The sequence below is a fragment of the Zonotrichia albicollis genome, chromosome 4 (genome assembly GCF_047830755.1).
Source record: "Zonotrichia albicollis isolate bZonAlb1 chromosome 4, bZonAlb1.hap1, whole genome shotgun sequence".
Lineage (NCBI taxonomy): Eukaryota > Metazoa > Chordata > Aves > Passeriformes > Passerellidae > Zonotrichia > Zonotrichia albicollis.
In genome coordinates, this window is record NC_133822.1 from 56,482,593 (window position 1) to 56,503,280 (window position 20,688).

Genomic DNA, 20,688 nt, shown 5'->3' on the forward strand with positions numbered 1-20,688 from the left:
AAAAAATTAAAAAAACACCCCCATCCCAAGAAACAACAACAACAACAACAACAACAAAGAAAAACAACTGCCCCCTCAAGGAGCCTAAGTCCCTAATTGAAAATAGGGGTTTTACCCCGGACCAGCATACACAGCTATGATTGCCATTTTGTGTTATGCTGATCCTTTCAAAATTAAAATGGAAAGAAGGATTGAATTATTGAATTACTTGCTGTGGTATAACTAAATCTCGATCTTGAATAATCATGGTAGTTTGCAAAATTGCTCTGTAATTAACATTCCTGGATTAATATTGTTGATTTAAGTTTTGAGCATTGCACTGCTAATAAATTGGACAGCATTGGCTCTAGCAACATACATTACTCATGAAAAATATAGCTCTGAGTTTTAAGAAAATTCATTCCTCTGCAGTTCTAAAATAGAACACTGATTTTTTCCTCCAATCAATACATAAAAACAACAGACATTACTATCGTTACTCTGAAACTGCAGTGTGTTTTCTTCATTTTAACTAGAGAGCTTGCACAAGCTTATTTTATTTAATAAACCAGAATGAAATTGTTTAAACAAGCTAAACCTGATGTGAAATGATTTTCTCAGTTTATCAGGTAGACTGTAAATGATAAAGATGTGAGTACACAAAGGATGTTCTGTAGTTAATTTTAAGAGCTTTTTAAGCAAGGCAAGGTTTGATAACATTGGGGACATGAAAATGGGTATTTCTTGAGCAGAACGCCATATCACCTTACTTTTTGTCTTTGGTATAGGGCATTGACTGTAAAATCATCAATCTCACATAACATTTACAGACAATATGTGGAAGAAAGTAAAAACATTCCAGTTTAGAGAAGAAACGTGTAGATTACCTGAATATTTAATTTCTATGTCTTGCAGGATACTAAATATTGTTTCAAAAGGTACTATTATAAGCACAAGTATTTTGTAGTCTGTAAAAAAAATCAGTTATATCTTGCAACCTGCTACAAATCAGCAGGTTTAATGCATTTTGGAACTGTACATTTGTTATCTGTTCTTCACTGACACAGATTTGAAGGATTATTGTAGACAGTATTTTCACTGTTATGATAGCATTATATGATTTTTTTTTTATTTCAGAAATTTTCTGTAGTAGAAACTATCAACTCCTGAAGCTATAGGTGACCTTTTATATTTTCCATATATAGAGAATTTGTTGTTGTCAAGTCCAATCTTATACAGTAACCATGTAAGGACAGATTTGAATGAAATTCCATTACAGTCTGCAAAAAAATTCTCTGGGAGGATTTGATTTCATCTGACTTCTGATGTGTAGACTGTGGAGGTATATGTCTGAACTATTCATTCCAAGCCTCTCTTACAGCTGATGAAAAGAAAGGCACTTCCAAGCATGATTCATATGACTGTTTTTAGATATTTGTTTTGGCATGAGATCAGCTGCCATCAGAGTGTCTATTTATGTTCATTAGCTTCTGTGAAGAGACAAAAATCACTATCTCTGATGTAGACATGTGCATTTCCTTTTGTGGCTCCAGCAAGCTTTGCATTACATTTTTAAATATCAAATTCTTTCCATACTGCTGAAAAGAAAAAATGGTTGCGCCTATAGTTTCCTGTATGCTAGCTTCTATATGGTGTTCCTATACAAGAATACATGATGTGGGTTCATCACCCACAAGTTCCCCATAAATTTCTGTGAGAAAAGCTACATATTTTTTTTGATGTTGAGTTAGGTGGCTGTAATGGGTGTTTTTTACACCAATATTTATAAGTTTGAAAAGATCTCTCATAGACAGTTATGAAAACTTTCTACATGCCTTCTGCCTCAGCATGTGGCAGAAACGGTCCCTTGTGAATCTGCTTCAGTTTCACACATGTAAATTGTGTGGGATGTTAGGGGCACTGCTTCCATCAGTCAGGCTCATGTAATGAGGTCTTTGTGTTCCTCTGACTGAATTCCTCTTGGTGTTGGAACATGCCTCACCCACAAATGCATACCTTGTGCCTTGGAAAAACACAGGTGTTTTCTTCGCCTTTTTTATAGACTAAAAAGCTGGAAAACATAAAGGGAAAGGGAAGGAAATTCATCGTAAACTTCCTTGTGCTTTCAGCTTCTCAGACAAAGCCTTAGCATCCCAGTCAGTAAGAAGCATAGTGCAAATGCAATTGATGTTTTTTCACTCTGTCACTTCACTTTAATTTTTTTTTTTTCCTGATGGTTTCAAGCTCAGTCCTATCCTTTCTTAACTGACAGAAGTTTTTAGGGGCTACCTTGCTGCTGCAGAAGCCTGTAGTACAACTATTGCAGATAAAAGGCATGTAAGGCAATGCATAACTCAGCCTAGAAGGAAATCAAAGAAATTTGTTTCTTGAGCTTTCTTCTTTCAAGTCTGTTTAAAATAAGTCTTTGATATCTTTGTATTTAATTATATAAATTTTTAAATCAGATAATGTTATTATTTTTGTACATAGTTAAGAATGAAAGTTATTATACTTCTCTATGTGGACATTTACTACTCAGTAACCATATGTACCTTTAGGAAAAGTGAATTTAGTGTACAAAACAAAGCCAATGTTCACTAAATTAAATTCTTAATATCTTAACTTTTCTTTATTCTGAATGACGCTAGCATGCAATATTTCTGTCCTAGTAAAATAGTCCTCTATAGCATTTTTAATTATCATCATAACTTAATCCTACCGTTTCAGCTTGCAAAGGTATAAAATATAAGATCAGAAGCTTTGCCTACGTGACAACTAAAGTATATGGTACATTATAATTCCAGTCTCGAAGAAATGTTGGATGAAGAATTAGTGTACATTCCCCTAAAACAGCAGGTATAACAAACTAACAGATATTTTCTGGGTATTGTTGAGAGAAGCTTTAACCATGAAAATATCAGGTAGCAGAATCAATTTATTTTCCTCCTGTCTGTAGCTATCAATAAGTATGTCATAACACATCATAATATGTATTGCAAAGCGCATGTTATTCCATAATTGTGCCATTCATACTATTATTTCACCCTTTCTTTACAGGGTATGTAACTCTAAAATATAGGGAAAATAACAAAAAGTGTGAAAATGTAAGTCTATGTAGGATCCAAATTCCCTCAGAGATCAGTCATTCTCTAGTAGTAATATAAAAGACAAAAGATCCAATAAATAATGTTGCTTGTTTGAAAGTGCTGAGTTAACTTAGAGGTCCTAGCAATACACAATACACTGTACAACTTTTTCAGTGGTTTACAATAAGTCTGCAAAGTAAGTCACTGGAATCCAGCAGAAGTAAAATGGATTAGATGCTGTTTCTTTGTTACATGAAACAGATTTGTGCCATTGATAGCCTTCTTTTTGCTAACATGCCACCACGGTAAAAAGGAAAACAAGCATAGACCAAAAGAATGAGCATTCATTTCTTGAAGAAGTCCTGTTAATATTTGCAGATCATCTTGTTTAAAAAGAATAGGTATAAGAGAAAAGTTAACAAAGTCATTAATCTTTCACTTCAATGAAGGCTTTTATTTAGTCAAGAGGAACATTTAGCATATGCTCCAACTGACTTAAAGAAATGTGGAAAAACACTGGGAAATCATATTTTAGTTTACAGTGTAAATTTTCTACATTCTCTGGTGGCAGGAGAACATGAAATATGTCAGAAGAGTTCCTGAAGAATACACATTTCTGAATTAATTGAGAATTGCACATCAAAATGTGGTTCTTTCAGATACCACAGACAGAAGGATATCACCAAATTCCCTACTATTTTCTCAATTACCTGTGTCACTTAGGGTAATCCAAGTTGATGCTTAACCTTAATTTTCAATTTCAGAAAATCAGGGCAGTATCTTCATCTGAGTATGAGAGCAGAATAGGAAATACTTTCCCTTATGAAAGTCCTGCCTGAACAAATATTACAAGTTGAAAAGCAGCTGCTAATCCGACTCTAGTCTAAATCTATGAAGGAAACCATGGAAGGAAGTCAGTCAGAGATGTATTTTCTCTACAGTGCTCCACTGGTCACAGACTGACAGGAATTATTGACCTTACCTAACATGATCCATGTAAATGTCAGATATACAGTGTTTTTCCGAGCTTCCTCTATATTCTGAGAGGAGACGCTGGCCCTCCAGGAGGACACTCCCCCCAATTCTTGATGCTTAGATATGTGCTTCGGTGGTGATTTCTTCTATTTGAAATGCTGAGCTGGCTGTCACACAAGAGGGGTGTGTTACCTATTTTCTCCAAGTACATTTCAATAGAGAGAATGGCCCAATTTTTAGGACAGCTGATGAAAAGGGCTCTTTTCAAGTTTTGGAAATAAAAGGAGATTTTATTGAACTTACAGTATATCCTCTTTGTCTTCTCTAGGGAAAATGCTAATTCAGTTAAGACTGAAATAGAGGGAGCTAGGAGTGAAGTTGTCTAGTAAGTCCACACCAGGACAAGTGAAAACCTACATTAAGAGAAAGTATGAGGTATAAAACCTACATTTAAGAGAAATTTAACTCAAGGTTCTAATTTTTGTTGGACATAGGTAAAACATGTAATCAAAGTCAATTTTCTGATTTTGAGGCTTAAGTGAATAAAAAGATGGTTTTCCAAAGTAGCATGAGAAGTATCTGTTTTGGCCTTTTATTACCAACTTTCACACCAGGTTTTGTGAATGGTAGACATTGTGACTAGTAATTTCTACTTTTCCTCCACTCCAGCAATGATTATGAAAATAGTCTAGAAAGGTTCAAAATCCCATGTATCCATTCTTGAAAATAAACCTCATGCTTTTGAATTATGCAGGCATATCTGGAAATATCCTTCTCATGATTTTTTATCCTCCTTTTGTTACTCAGGATCCTTTAATCCTCAAAAAAACCCCAAAACACATTCAAAGTATAGCATATAATATTATTTTACTTTCTTGTCTGTATTTCCTAATTGCCAAACTGAGATATATATACATATGAATAAATACAGTGCATGGATATATACATATATACATATATACATACACACATGTATATGTATATGTATATGTATATGTATATGTATATGTATATGTATATGTATATGTATATGTATATGTATATATTCTCTGCAATATAGTAAATGGAAGAAGAGTATTCAACCAAGTTGCAGTAGAAATCAAAACAGTACATGTCTAAGGGGAGAGAAATTAAAATCTGAATTCATAGCTCAGTGGAGAGCATCCATGTGTGCAACTGATAAACTTAGAGTACCCTATTAAGATTTTAAAATACTTTATATTTACTCAAAATAAAGGTCTTAGTGGATTTAGGACAGAGAGTTTCTCTTTCCAAGAAGAGATACTATCAGCAGATATTGGCTAGCTGAAGTGGAACACTGGCACTGGCACAAAGACCTCCCTTGTTTGATGGGCAGGTATCATAGCATGTTATGTCAGATTTCTCTGGTCTAAAAGAACCTCTTAGGAATTCTCCATCTGTTAAAGGGTGGTAAGGTTAAAAAGGGATAGTACTTGTCAACTTGTGAACTACTTTGACAGTGTACATCAGTTTATCCCCTGATAACCACCAAAGACTTTTTAAAAAATGTCACCATCACTGGAAAGTAATGGTCACAAATGAATACTTTATGTTCATGCTTTGACATTCTCCTGAAAGTCACTATGGAATTTACAATCTGTCACAATTACACAAACCCAGGAGAGTTTATTGCTATTTTAGGACCTGGGAAGCTTCAGGCATGAAAAACTCAAAAAAGGAACCCCAACAAACTTGTAACAAGTTTAATTTGCATCAAATTTGAGACATGAATATAAAATGTATCTCCACAACACAATCATATATCTCATAGCTAATTTTAAAATAGTAAGTTGTCTTACTGTATTGTGGCTTTTTCCAAAGTGCCGAAGAAAGGGCAAGTAACTTTTCTGTGTTGAGAACAAATGGTGAATGAAGACATCATAGCCTTTTTCTGACTTCTTCTGTGAGGAGAGATATCCACCCAGTTTAGGGTATCTTTCTCCGTCTGTTGGCACAGCTGTGTTAACAACGTGTGAACAAGGCAACCAGTCCTTCACCCACTTTGTTCCCCCTTCCACTGACCCTTCTATCTCCAAAAGCTTTCCATTGGTCCTTGCTTTAAGGCAACTGGCACAGAAATATAAATTTGTTCCTAATTCTCTTTTTTTTTTTTTTTAATCTATTCCATCAGATTTATTTGCTGGGTTTCTTCGCTTGTTTTATCCCTGTGAACAGAATGAAGTAATGTGAAAGAAATTTCCCAGTAAAACTGGGCTAAAGAGGAGTATTAGCCCCTAATGGTCCTTAATGTAGAATAGTTTAGTACTAATTACTCACTGCTGAGGAGTCTGGACTGCATTCAGTGCACACATTAATTCCCATCACTTATGTGCTCTGAAGACACAACACCACAGGCATTCAGATTTAGATATTTCTCTTCTCTTGCTTTGTCTGTGCATGGACTTAGAGCAGGACCAATATGCCTGATGAGTTCCAAGCCATTGAAAATAATCACAACATTTAATACACATTTCTTTTCCTTCCAGCTCAAGTAGATTTTGGAGATCTAGCCATATGATTAGAACCCAGGCATTATTTTTCCTTTTTATTTTACAAAATTATAATCTTACTTATGATTTTACTGAATTATTTCTACCTGACATTTTAAGAACATGATTTTCTGATGGCCATTTTCTGACAAAATGCCAAAAGCTTACAAAATACAAAAAGCTTAGTTTGAAGAATTTTATTTGTGTTAAATTGGGATAAAATCAGTTAATGAATTTAAATTAGCTAATCATTTATTAAGAAGTTGATGTGGCAGACCTGCAAAATAAGGAAACTGAAGAGGCCTCCATTCCTTATACATGGGGTGATGAAAGATTGTCAAATTCATTGTTAATATAAAACCCTGTATTGGCTTAATATAAAATTTAGTGCTTGATTTATAGTTTCATTATATATCCAAGCTAAAAGAAAAAAAGAATGAAATTCCAAATATCCTTGAAAAGGAAATGAAGCATCAGTGAACAATTTGGTGGTGCTGCTAAGTTATTAGAAAGCTCAATTTTTGACAAGTTTAAAAGGATCCCTTGATAATGAATAATAACTAGAGAATGAAAACAGTATGTAAAATTCCATGTCAATTGATATAAAAATTGTGAAAAAGTTCTTAAAAATCTATATATCATACTGAACTAAATATACATGAAATAAAGATTTCCATTTAGGAAAAATAATTAGAGTATTTCTATATACTGGAATATACACTGCTGAGCAGGGACCAGTAAAGTAAACTAAATCACAAAAAGTGAACAGGAAATAAGAAAATGGCATTCTACCACTGTAGAAAAACAGTGTCTATATCTTGGGACTGCTTGTGTTACTGCTTCCTCAGACAAGGATGGAAGGGGAGCTCAACAGACTGAGTGGCTTCAGGGTGAGGAGTTGCTAAGGGGATGACATGATTTATCCTGGAAAAAATGGTTACAAAAAGAATATGAGCAAACTCTGTAGAATCCTAAGGGACATGAAGAAGCTACTCAGAGATTTTTAAAATTCCTTTTCATAAACTGAAAACAACTTCTGTGAAATTAGGCTGATCCAGAACAAGTTTGCACAAGATTATTTGACATTGTGGATATTTAGCATTGTGGATGCTAAAATTTTGATATAGATTTTGAAATTAACTGAATTAACTAAAGGAAAAAAAATTCCTCACCAGCTAATGAGGTAACAACTGCCTCTCTAGCCTGGGATTCCTGAACTTAGCTTGAGGCTATACTGGCAAAGTATCACTGCTTGTCGTGTTCTTATATCCGTCTCTGATATCTGCTATTGTATACTATCATAGACAGAGTCTGTGAATACACTAACATTTTTCCTGATCCAGCTTGATCATTTTTATGTTAACTTCTGTCATCTGCTTAAAATTATCTGCTCTAACAGTCCATAAGCTTAGTCATTTTTGGTTTGTTGACATCTCTAGAAATCAACAGCTTTTTCAATCCAAAAATTACCAGCTAAAGCAAAAATTTAAACAAGATTTTCCCTGTATCAGGAAAAAACAATTTTAGCAATTATTTTGATATACACGATAAATATTTGTATATTAATGATCACAAATATCTCCACCAACCAAGGGGGCCCCAATTCTAGCTGACAAAAACTAGTGTAGGATTTTGATTTGAAGCTTTTCAAAAACATAGAAAAAGGTGTTGCTTTCCTAGGGACCCCACTGGTATTTAGCGGTATTGAAGGGACTGGGGGTACATTCCTCAGGTAACATTTGGCCTTTACAGATGTATGGCACCCTAATCTCTCTGTGGATGCTTTTGGGTTGACAAAGTTGTTAGACAGAGCTTTAATTTACTTCCACTTAAAACATGTTTTGCAGTTAGAGCCCATAACCCTTCTTCCCATGTCACCCTGAGAAAAAAGCCTTCTGAAAAGTGTTTTTGCTCACATCCTGCCTAAGTATCACATATTTTCTTTTGCCAGTGGAAGTTAGTTGAGTCAGAAGAGACGCAAGACTTGGACCATAGTCTGGATCTATGTAAAAATGATACCTGTATGCACACCCAAGTCAGGACTCCTAAGGCCTTCCTGTGCCCTGTAAGTGTATGTGTGTAGCTTGATATATGTGACTACTCCAAGGAACTAAATCTTTGGGGGGTAGGCTATATTAAATGGACTTTTTCTAGTATTCTAATTCAACCAGCTAAGTTTTTTGTCCAAACAGATATAATACTAGAGTCTGATACAAATTCTAAAAGCAAAAGGGAAAAAAAAAAGAAAAAAAGACATGGACGGAGAAAAAAAGGACATCAGGCCCCAAAAAAATGGCTTCTTTTTAGGGCTACTCTGTTTTCCATGCTGACAGCTTGGAAGAAAAGGAAGATGGGTCAGAATAAATCCTTACTTACAGGCTATTTTCCTCCAAAACTCTTCTCTAAATAGATCTCAGTAAGCCAGATGTAACATTAGATTCACACTTTATGTAGGCTCATCTTACTTAATTTCTGTGGTTATTTTACTGAAACTAGGCAAAGAACAGCTTACAGGCCTCAAAGTGATTTGACACCTAAAACATTAAAGAGCAAGAACTTCATGGCACAGGAGATAATCCTTTGGTAAGAAACCAGAAATAGTCCCACCCACAACCTCCCGTTTTTTTTTCAGGGATACAATTGGTTCACATATTTTGCAAAAAATATAAAATTCCTTTTCTGTCTTGCTGACATTTCTATAAACTCTATTCTGAAAACAGTACACAGTCTTATCTTTTTATTTAAGAAGATATAGAGTAAATCTCTCCTTCACTTTCAAAGTCCTTTCACTCATTATGTTTATAGAACCTAAACTGAGCTGTGAGTGAAATCTATGGGATCTTTACCATTTCTTAAAGGAAAGCAGGATTAGGTTATTGATTCAGTCTGATTAATATGTATGATGCTCCTGCAGTTACAAAGCTTCTTCAGACTTGTTTTTATAGCTGACTGTAGGAACAGAGCAACAAAGATCTGCATTTCTTTGCTACCACTCCACAAACATTATGTCCATCAAGTTTTCCCTTTCCACTGTCAGATCTAAACAGAGCCCTTTTGATATGAGATTACTGATGCTGACATTAGCCAATCTCTTATAAAACCAACCCCAACATCTTGAAGGCAACTTTAAAAAATGAAAACAAAACATAGCTTCAATTCTGAACAGAACAGAGATCATTCTGTTTTATGTGTATGCCCAAAAGTACAATTCCAACCTGCTTTCACAGAAGGGAATTTGGTGATGTGTGTTACTGCCCCAAGGCCTATTTTCACATACTGTACAGCTCTGACTATGAAGGGTTGTACAAAAATATTTAGTTTTGCAGTGCCTTAGGGGACTTTTAATGGAGTCAGTGGGGAATGTTCTGTATTTTTCCATTAAAAAGGGCACAGTTTTTCTGAGTTCATAAATAGCTGTGGGTCTCTTTTATTTAAAATTACACAGTCATATACTATCTCTGTTTCATTCTCCTGTGTAATATTTTTTTTTGTATTCCATTGTTATTAAAAAAGCATAGATGCAATCATACAGTATGATACAGAATTATTAAAGATTACACTGATTTAGAATTTCTAACCACTATCACTTCATCACCCTACTGACCCTACAAGATGCCTGCAAGCAAAAATGAATTTGATTCCAAGCATTTTCCATTAAAATTTACCCTGATAAAGTAGACTATAGTCATTAGTCAAGTTTCCACATAATATGAGCAGGTGGTGTTCTCAATCTGCTCAATATTCTGACACACCAAGGATCAGACTGCAATACTCTCACCCACACTGGGAGCACATTTTTCTTTTTACAAAAGCTCTTTATCTAGAGGAATTTTTTTGTGGAATAACAGGCCACAGAGCTTCATAGCTGAAGTGTAGAATAGCTTGGCCTATATGAGATGCTGGTATTTGGATTTTTTATTAGTTCTGTAAAAAATGGTGTATTTTCTTGTTGCACTGCTCTACATTTGTCATTATCCCCTTTTCCCTCCCTCATTCTTAAGGGTAGATGAAAATAAGGAATGATACAAGGGATTATAGTGTCTATTTATAGCCTAAGCAGTCCTGCACACCTATCAGCTAAGGAATAATATATGTGCTATCCACTTATGGGTAAATCCCTCCTAACATCATGGAGTGTGGTGGTGGTTGTTTGTGGTTTTTTGTCTTTTGATGGAATTCCTTGAACTCTTCTGTCAAGAGAGTTGAAATATACATTAAAAAATTGTATATTTTTCAATTTTGCTTTTGCAGTTTCTCAGTCACATTCATGTTTTGGGGATTTTTTGTTTTAGTTTTTTGGTTTTTTATATAAAGGAATAATAGTAGGTAGTTAGTAGAATATAGATTTATCCTTAATAATTTGTGTGATGCTTTTTCTTACCTCTCTTTTTTGTTTCCTTGGTTTTTACTTTTGTTCCTACATTTTGGCAGGCAAAGAAAGGGATGGCATAGTTACCAAATCTTTGGAGTAGCAGAGAGTAGAGGAGAATTTTAATGTAGGAAATTTAAGTTTAGAATCATGAAATCTGAAAGAGAAAGGGGACTCCATATGGCAGAAACACTAAATGCATGATTCTTGCTAGTGATACTACTGCAATTAAATATGAATATAAGGGGATTTGAGAACTGAGCTGTGAAAGACAGTACAAAACTCTTACAGAAAAATGGCTTGTAATTCTGTGATTGGAGAATACCTCAGGATGCAGCGTTACGAGAACATAATACTCGAAGTACATTCTTTCTCCTCTGAGAAATCCACATTAAGGAACTAACACAGATAAGATGGGGAAATGTGGTGGAGTTGCCTCATCAAGAGAAGCATTATGAGGCTGAGAGAAAGGCTTCATTTCCCAGGACAGGGCCCAGAACACAGTGTGAAATAATGTTCTGAGCTTAGAAACATATTACTGGGACAGGTAAAATTTAGTCTGTGATCTTATCCTCACTTTCTGTGGTTACAGAGCCCTTTAATGTCACCTCAGGCCCCCAGCCGGGTAATAATTACCATTGACTCCGCATTGCTGAAGGCTGATCAATCACTTTATTATGCTATATCATACTATACTAGACTATACTTATTAAGAAACTCTTAAGTAACCCTTACAGACAATTCCATACAGCTTTGACCTAAATGGTCAATGAATCCAAACACCGTCCTGTGTCCAATTAGGAAATTGGTAAACAAATCTCCATAACACATTCCACACGTGCACAACCGATGCAGCAAGTAGAGATAAGAATTGTTTCTCATTCTTTTCTCTGAGCTTTCTCACAGCCTTCCTCAGGAAAATCCTGGGAAAGTCTGTGCCTGCTGCTCTCTGTGGCCAGAAAGCTGCTGCCCCACTTTAACACATTTTATTCTGTACAGTGAAGATGGATGTAGAGCAGGCACCTAATCCTGAAAATGATGTGCTAGGATTACATACACTGAAATGGAACCATTAGATGAACAAAGCAAAATATTATACAATTTATAAGTTTTAAGCTTTATAAGTTAAAACATACACGTATTCATCTCCGCTTGTGTCAAATAAATAAACTTCAGTGTTATGAGGAATCAGCTACTAAGTGACAACAAAGTTGTCCTGAATCTATAAGTGAAGGTCGACAAAGCATTGACTCCAGAAAATTTGAGACATGGAAAAAAATTAATAGTCTGAAGTGTCCTATAAATGACCACAATGAAAATCTGAAATAATCCCACTTCTACTAGAAATGTTAGAATCAAACACTGCATCCTAACACTATTGCCAGTTTAAATCAGCTTTTATTAACAGCAGCTTACTTGGATAATCAAAGTCACTGATAGTGTAAGTGTAAAAGTATTAATTTTTTTAAAGGAATAATTTAGAATAACTTACTAGTACAATCTATACTTTAACAATATTCTAGAAATAAATAAATAATGTAGTTAAATATGAAAGTTCTCCATAAAATTCTTGTTGAAATCCTTAGAGTCAGTTGCATATTCCTTTTTATATTATTTTTATGAGGCCGGAAATTATTGCTAATCTCAGGGTAGATCTAAAAGATGGACTGCATATTCTGCCAGGATATGAGATAAAATGAATAATGGTGCGAAGACCTTTGCATCACTTCTCACCTCCCACAAGCAGACCAGTGCCCAGTCTGATTCCAAGCAGTAGTGTGTGTGGGAAAACCAAACTCCCAATTTCTTTGTTGCTGAACATGATGTTATAAGGCTTGGAATCTGCCTTTGGTAATTTTGGGCCAGCTGTCCTGATGGTGCCCCCTCCCATTCTCCTGCTCACTTTCAGCCTTCTTGCTGGTAGTGGGGCAGAGTGAGTGAAAATCTTACTGCAATTGCTCAGCAGTAGCTGAACTGTTGGTCTATATCAACACTGCTTAATCACAGATTCAATACAGCATCGTACTGGCTGCTATGAACAAAGCTGACCCCATCCCAGCCAGACCCTCCCTACACACTCTCATTGCAGAAATTATAACTGTATAATTACAGAGGTGCTCGTCTAAGACATAAAAAAGCATGGACACCAATGAAAATTATTACTGATGACAGTCATTACCATACAGAAGATATTCTCAAAATACTTAGTGCTAAATGGCAGCTCTTAGGAGAACTGAATAATAAAAGAGCTATAAACACAGCCCTTGGAGGGTTTTTAATATTCTCCTCAATTTCCCTTTTGTCCATCTCATCCTTTCTTCCTTGGAAGATGTGTCTTGATGATATAAGTCTCATGTGCGACATGCAGGAGGGTAAGGGATTAACGTGGGAGACCTAACCAGTCTTCCAGAGATATCTTTCCTTAACTGCCTGCTCCTCCCTCCTGTTGGAGCCCCTTCACAGGTAGGGGGGACAGAATGCAGTGCCTGCCCATGCCTTAGCTGTGGGGTGCACAGTCTGTCATCTATCTTAAAGCCAACTCTCCATGCCGCTTCAGTTAACCTGCTGGATGCTGTGCAGACACACCTGAAGCCCAAAATCCTCCTAGCTGACTCTATTGCAGCAGTAGTAATTTCTAAGACAAGGAGCCAGTCTCCTTGGACAAGGTTTCACAAGTGCTTCTGTGACCCTGTATAATACATTAGAGAGTAATCATTAAGTTATTTTCACTTTCTTGGTGATCAAAATGGTTTGGAAAGCATTATGGGCCATTTAATACAGTGTGATTTTCAATGCTTATGACATCTATTAATTTTTAGAATAAATTATGCATTTCTTACAGCCTTGCATTTCTTAATTCATCAATTGAATGATTAAAGTTCATGTCAATTCTCCTATGGTAAACAGGCAAATCAAATCTTTATCTATACTGGAACAAGCAAGACTACTTTTGTCCTTGCCTGAAGGGATAATGTCATTGCCTTGAGCTTACATCTATCATTACCATCAGTTAATTAAAATGAAGAAAAGCTTTAAATGTCCTCACCCTCACTTATCATTCAGAACTTCTTCAAGCATTACAGAAACTGTCAATCACTTCAGTCCTTCAAAAATATGTATAAAAACTATTACAAGTATTTTTTCTATAGGTTCAACAGCAGAAGGTAGTGAGTCCTTTCTGTGCACTGATATTTGAGACTTATCTAAAAAAAACTTCCACAAGCTCCTCCTAATCTCGCTTTCTGTATTGAAGTCTGTCTTGGAGTGGCTGTGCTCTGCTACTTCAGCTACAGATATGGCTAAAAAGTTCTGATAAACAAGGAAACAAAAGCATATCAGTACTTCATATAAAACTTTATTTTAAAAAGTTTCTTAATAAGACAGCTGTGTTATTTAATCTAATAATTTATTTAATTTTGATATTATTTGTCATAATAAACATAATTCCAATTCTTGTTTCCTTAAGTCTTACACCCATGCCTTCACAACAGTTAGGTTTGAAGAGATAAGGTGTGGGCTTTCTGTAACCACAAAAGAAAAAGCATACTTTCAGTAGCGTTTTTTCACAGCTTTTGATTTGTTGTGGATAAATGTTTTCTTTCTTTGGGCATGCAAGAGGGCTACTGAAAAAATAGTATGTGATAGTAAAGTATGGGTGAGTGAAGCAGCAACCAGCTGTGGAGAGGCTTGCTGCTGGGAAAAGGCAGCTACCATGCAAAATTAATTCCCATTCTACAGAGGGCAAAAATCACCTCTGGAAATTATATCCTATGTGTAAACACTGTGGGTGTTCACATATACGTATAAAATACAGCAAACAAGAGACTTGCTTATAAATACCAAATCATTCCACTGCAACCCCGGTGGTTTATAAATAAATGCTTTATTATAATCCTGGAGTGGGTTTCTAGGAGCAGAGAACACTGAAAGTTGTTTTGAGCAACCTTTGCCCTCTGTTTGCAGTATTCAATAAATGAAATGTCATACACATCAACATCAAATACAACATTTCAACAGAAACCCACTTTACCACAAAATCCACCATAAGAATCACTCTGATTTTTGTATATTTTATTTCCCCTTTAAAACTGTGGATTAATAGCATTTTTCAGTAGTGGTTTTCACTAGATATAGAAAAAGGACAAGTCATATAAAGTAGCATTGTTTTTTACTAGACACATGGCTGCACCTGAAAGAAAAAGCAGAACTTGTCAGGCATATAAGCTTTCCAGATGCCATTCAGGCGTAGAAGTAACAAAGTTCAACCTAAGTGCAGGCTGGGAATAATTATTCTCAGTTTAACTTAGTTACGTTAATAAGAAAACCAAGAAGGAGTAGAGGTGTCTGGTATCCATGAGACATAGGGGCAAGGGGAAGAAATAATGTTTGGACTGCAGTTAATGAGAGACACAGCACTGTCTTCTGCAACTGAAACTAGCACAAATGAATATTGTGCCATGAAACTAGTGCTTCCACTAAGTCAAGTGTTTTTGGTGTCCAGTGAAGTAAAGAATTATAGGTCAGAACCTCTTTTGAGGCTGAAATTGTTTTGAGTTTATGGCTCTTAAGCTCTAGAGGTGAGAGGTGGAGCAGATCTTTAGTGAAGAGTGTCCCTTTCCCCTGTTGCTGTATCAGCCTTATGTGTGTCTGTCTGTGAGGTTATTCTGCTCTGCAGGAGTTTGGCTTCATTCACAAGAGACATTTGGATGCAACAGATAAAGCATTTCTGAAGCATGAACACCCCTAGCTCTTTCAGGGTTGGAGTGGACATTCCAGGGGTATTGGGTATGGGCTGAACAACACCAAGACAATGAAGTTAGCTTTCCTTCTGTTTTTCAGCTGACTGGTATGAAAATGAAAATAACATTAATAAATTGAATTACTTTCAGAATCTTCAACCCTTTCCACTGCACAGAAGTACTTTACTCATTATGTATTTCTCTAAACAAGGTGTCAGGTTCTGCACACCTCTTTTCATTTGAATTATATGTGGTATTTTGGTAGTGGTGCAGTGTTGAATATCCAACCTAAATTTTTCTTGACTGTTTTCTCCATTAGTTTGTCCATAACATTAAATTTAAGGAAAATTCTTGATATTTACTAAGCAGTTAAACCAAAGGGAGACTGGTTTATGATCACTGATGTTAGGTTTAGAGCATTTCTGTATATGGGGTTTTTCTTCATTGGGAGTGCAACAAACAGCAGTTTCTTCAAAAGATTGATTAAAATAAAAAAGGTTACAATTCTACTACATATAAATTTTAAAAAAAGGACTTTCTTCACATGAACTTTCTGACTGTTCTTTTTAAGCCAAATAATTGCCATTTTCTCTTTCAGCATCACATTTTATGCTATTGAACAGAGAGGAAATAACATAGATATGTGAAGGATTATTCAAATGCAGTAAAACACTTGTGCCCTAAAGTAACTGAAAGAATGAAGAAGATGCAGTATTTCCCAAAAATACATGCTATCTAATCATATTGACCTGATAGTTAAATCAATACAGCAACTGAACCATTCAAGGGAATGAGATAGGACACCTAAACCAGAAGAATTGCAAAGGAGCACATTGGAACACAGAGAAGAGAAGAGAAGAGAAGAGAAGAGAAGAGAAGAGAAGAGAAGAGAAGAGAAGAGAAGAGAAGAGAAGAGAAGAGAAGAGAAGAGAAGAGAAGAGAAGAGAAGAGAAGAGAAGAGAAGAGAAGAGAAGAGAAGAGAAGAGAAGAGAAGAGAAGAGAAGAGAAGAGAAGAGAAGAGAAGAGAAGAGAAGAGAAGAGTTATTCCCTTCTATTTCAGTTAGAAAGGAAGTACAATAACCATCTACTACAGCTGCCTGACAAATTTAGGGCTATACAGAAGTTAAATTGTGTTACTAAGGGCATTTTCCAATTATCTCCTAAACTGACTGATTTGGAGCATCGACCACCTCTCTAGGAAGCCTGTTCCAGTGTCTGACCACCATCTTGGTAAAGAATTTTTACCTAATCTAATCTGATCCTCTCCTGACACAGTTTTGAACCATTCCCATAGATCTTATCACTGAATCCCAGGGAGAAGAGTTCAGCACCTTTCTTTCCCTATCTTCCCTCCTCATCAAGGCACAGAAAGCAATGAGATCACTCCTTAGTCTCTTTTTCTCTGAATTTAGAGAAACACCAAGTCCTCAACTGCTGCTCATAGGATATTCCTTCCACCAGTTTTACCAGCTTTCCTTCCTTCCTCTGGACATATTTGAGGGACTTTACATCTTTCTCAATTAGCAGGGCCCCGAGCTGTGCACAATGCTGAATACAGCAGGATAATTAACTCTTTTGACAAGGTGGTGATGCTGTGCTTGATGCACCCCAGGATGGAGTTTGTCCTCTTGGCTGCCAGGACACGCTGCTCACTCACATTGAGCCTGCTGTCAGAGAGCACCTGCAGGGCCCTTTCTGCAGGACTTCTTCCCAGTTGCCCACCTCCCAGTTCATTTTTATGCCTGATGTTATGCCATCCTACCTGCAGATTCTGTCAGTCAATATTGAATTTTATCCCATTAACCATACTCTAATGGTCCAATCCATCTAGATCCCTCTGCAAGGCAAATAGCCCTTTCCCTTTGTGAACCCATGTTGATTGAGTTTGACCATTGCATTGTCCTTTAAATGCATTTCAACAGGACGAGTATGACATTCTCCAATTTTTTTTAGAAAGTAAGGTTAGGGTTACAGGCCTGTAGTTTTCTGAGTTCCTTATGCCATCCTTGTAAACTGAGATAACATTGGCTGGCTTCCACCCAGCAGGAAGCTTCCCAGACTTCTAAGGCATTGGATGATGGATAATGGAGAGGGGTCATGCAGTAACGTTCATTATCCCCTTCAGTACTCCAGGATGAAATCCATCAGGTTCTGTGGACATAAGAACACTCAGCTCAAACAATTTCAGGGTTCAAAGCTAGTCAAAAGCCCCATAGTTGTGGTGCTCCACCCCAGGTGACCAAGCAGACCAAGGTCTACCATTAACTTTAAAAAGCATGGGAAAAAACCATTGAATTCTTCTGCATTTTCTTGGTCCCTATTGGTCAGGTGGCCATCTTCAATGAGTATGAGACTAATATTTTCCTGAGACCTCCTCTCATTATTAATATACTTTTAAAAGCCTATTTTTGCACGAGATAATTCCACTGTTTTGGAATTCTGTCCACTTATGTCCCATAAGGATTATTCACTAAATGTTCTTGAATCTTTCTCTGATTGAATAAAAAGCAGGAGTGATATTTAGATAATCCAAATAAAAAACATCTACATTTGAGTTTAGGTCTCTTTTGTACCCAGTAGATACCTACATGTTTTCAGAGTGAGATTTGATTAATTATTTAATCTACCTTTCAAAACTAGGTAAATTGTGCCCTAATACTGCCTATTTTTTCTACCAGCTATGAATGGAGAAGAGGATGAATCACTCAGATTAAGCAATCTAGACTATTCACAGCAAGAAAAAAAAATCTCAGACAAATAATTTTTCTAGCGCAGAATTAGATGCTTTACTTCCATCTCTGGCAAAACTTCTGTAGAAAAGCTGTCAAACTTGGATTTAACTGCAGGGAAAAATATTGTTAGATCCTTTTCTACTGCCTTGCTTTGGGTCCATTTTAGATAAGAATGTTTTATTTCAAATTCATATATAGAAGTATTTTCGTGAGCACAGTTCTCAAGGTATTTGATGTCGTCAGTGCACTCCTTGAGAGGATGCAGTACCTAGAGGCACATCCTGATGTCTCACACTTAGCATCATCTTACTCCTCTGTTGTTCTATTATAGTAAGTACATACATTCATAAAATTAAGATCAAATTAAAATTAGTGAAGTGTCACAGTTTGACCCCTACTACTTCCATTCCTTTATGACTTGAAATCAAATTCCTTTTCATGGTGCTCTGAAGTGTCAAACATCTCTGTTATAGCAGGGTGTTTATGTAGTATATGGGTTTCCTTAAATGATCCAAAAAAAATTTTATAAACTATTAATGTGCTGTAAAAGTAATTTGTAATCTTTCTTGACATTTCCTGTTGAAAGTGTCTTGCAGGTAAAGGTCAGCTTTTAAACATTGCCAATAAAATACTCTTCAGAAGATTAAATTGAATAATTTGCAACAAAGTAATTGCAATTTTTATTATATCTTAAATGTTATGGTGACACATAAGAAATCTGCCCAAGCAATTCCATTGTGTAAATCAACTAATGCCTGTAGTTTCTCTTACATTTTCATAATCAAATACAAATTTCACACAAGGAATAAATGTCAGCTAGTAAATTTTTGAATGTCATAAACATATTCATGAGTTCTACTCTAAATATTTTAGTAGATAATAAAGGGAATAGATACACCTCTTATCCATAAAATACAGATTTATGTCAAAGCAAACCCCTCAGTTTTATAACCCTACTAATAGTACTTTAAATCCAAGCTGAGCTATGATACATAATAAATTGTTAGTTAGGCTGTTAGATCATGCCAGCTGCACCACAGTGTTAAGGCCCAATAAGAGATGACTGTAATTGGTGTAATCTAAACACATTAGTTAAAAACTGCAATAAATATTTAAGTTATGCAAAATGTTTATGCACTTGACATTTTAAACTTAATTTGCAAAAACGCTCGATTTAGATACCTGATTTTGTATTGACTATTGTACATTATTTTAGATTTCAGGTCTTTTCACTTGCCTGATAGTGCAGGTAAGGTAGTGATAAACTATTATCTTTTGAAGTTAGCTCTGAATTTCAGTGACTATATTAAATTCCATGGGCAGACCCACCATACACATAGCTTAAGCCTGACTTGAGGGTAGTCTGCAAATGCAGATAAGCAAATGAACTTATAGATCATTTCTGAAGAGGATTCATAGGCCATTTTTAAACAAACATGAGAGATGATTAACAGGCTACCAGGCATTCTGGACAGAATGTACCTCACAGATATAGTCACTGGTATGCTGCCAAAACCGCATGCAGTAAAAGAAGGCCCGTTAGGAAAGAGAAATAAAATAAAACCTGAACTTGTCCAGATGGCTAAAAAAGATCATATTGAATAAATTCAGAGACCAGCAGACTGGTCCAACTGTATGGCTACTGCTTTAAAACTAAATTTACTTGAAGATTGAAACAAAATCATCAAATATGGTTCCAGAAAAAGGTCACTTCAATCTTAAGAATGCAGATTATGTCTAGCTTTTTACATGTACCAAGAGTACCAGAAATCTCTTTTTTTGGTGGAAAGAACGCAAAGTACCTTATCTGCAAGGACATAAGTATGACTGATTTACATTTTATTTTATGTTTTATTTTATAATTTACTATAACATAATCTCTTCTCACTTGCTTTTTTATTTATTCTATTTATAAGTTGGTCATCTGAAGGGGGGTTAGTATTCTAACAATTAATATATAATGACAATAGTGAGAAAACAGTGGGTACAAAATGAGGGTACAGATTATTAGTTTTTGGCTCTTGACAGAGGTCTGCTGAGTCCAGGGACAGGTGCTTGGTGCTTGGTAAGATAAAGCACTAATATCAAATTCCTGACTGGCAGCAGGCCCTATGGGATGCACTGAAATTGCTCTGTTAGGACAATTTATCAGAATGGTCAAAGAGTTTCTTCCCATCATGTTGCATTTCAGCTTGTATCAAGCAGACACTTCTGCTTCCTTGTGGAGAGGTGTTGCAAAGATGACATGAATCATAGAATTATAGAATAATGGTTTGGATTGGGAGGGATTTTTAAAAA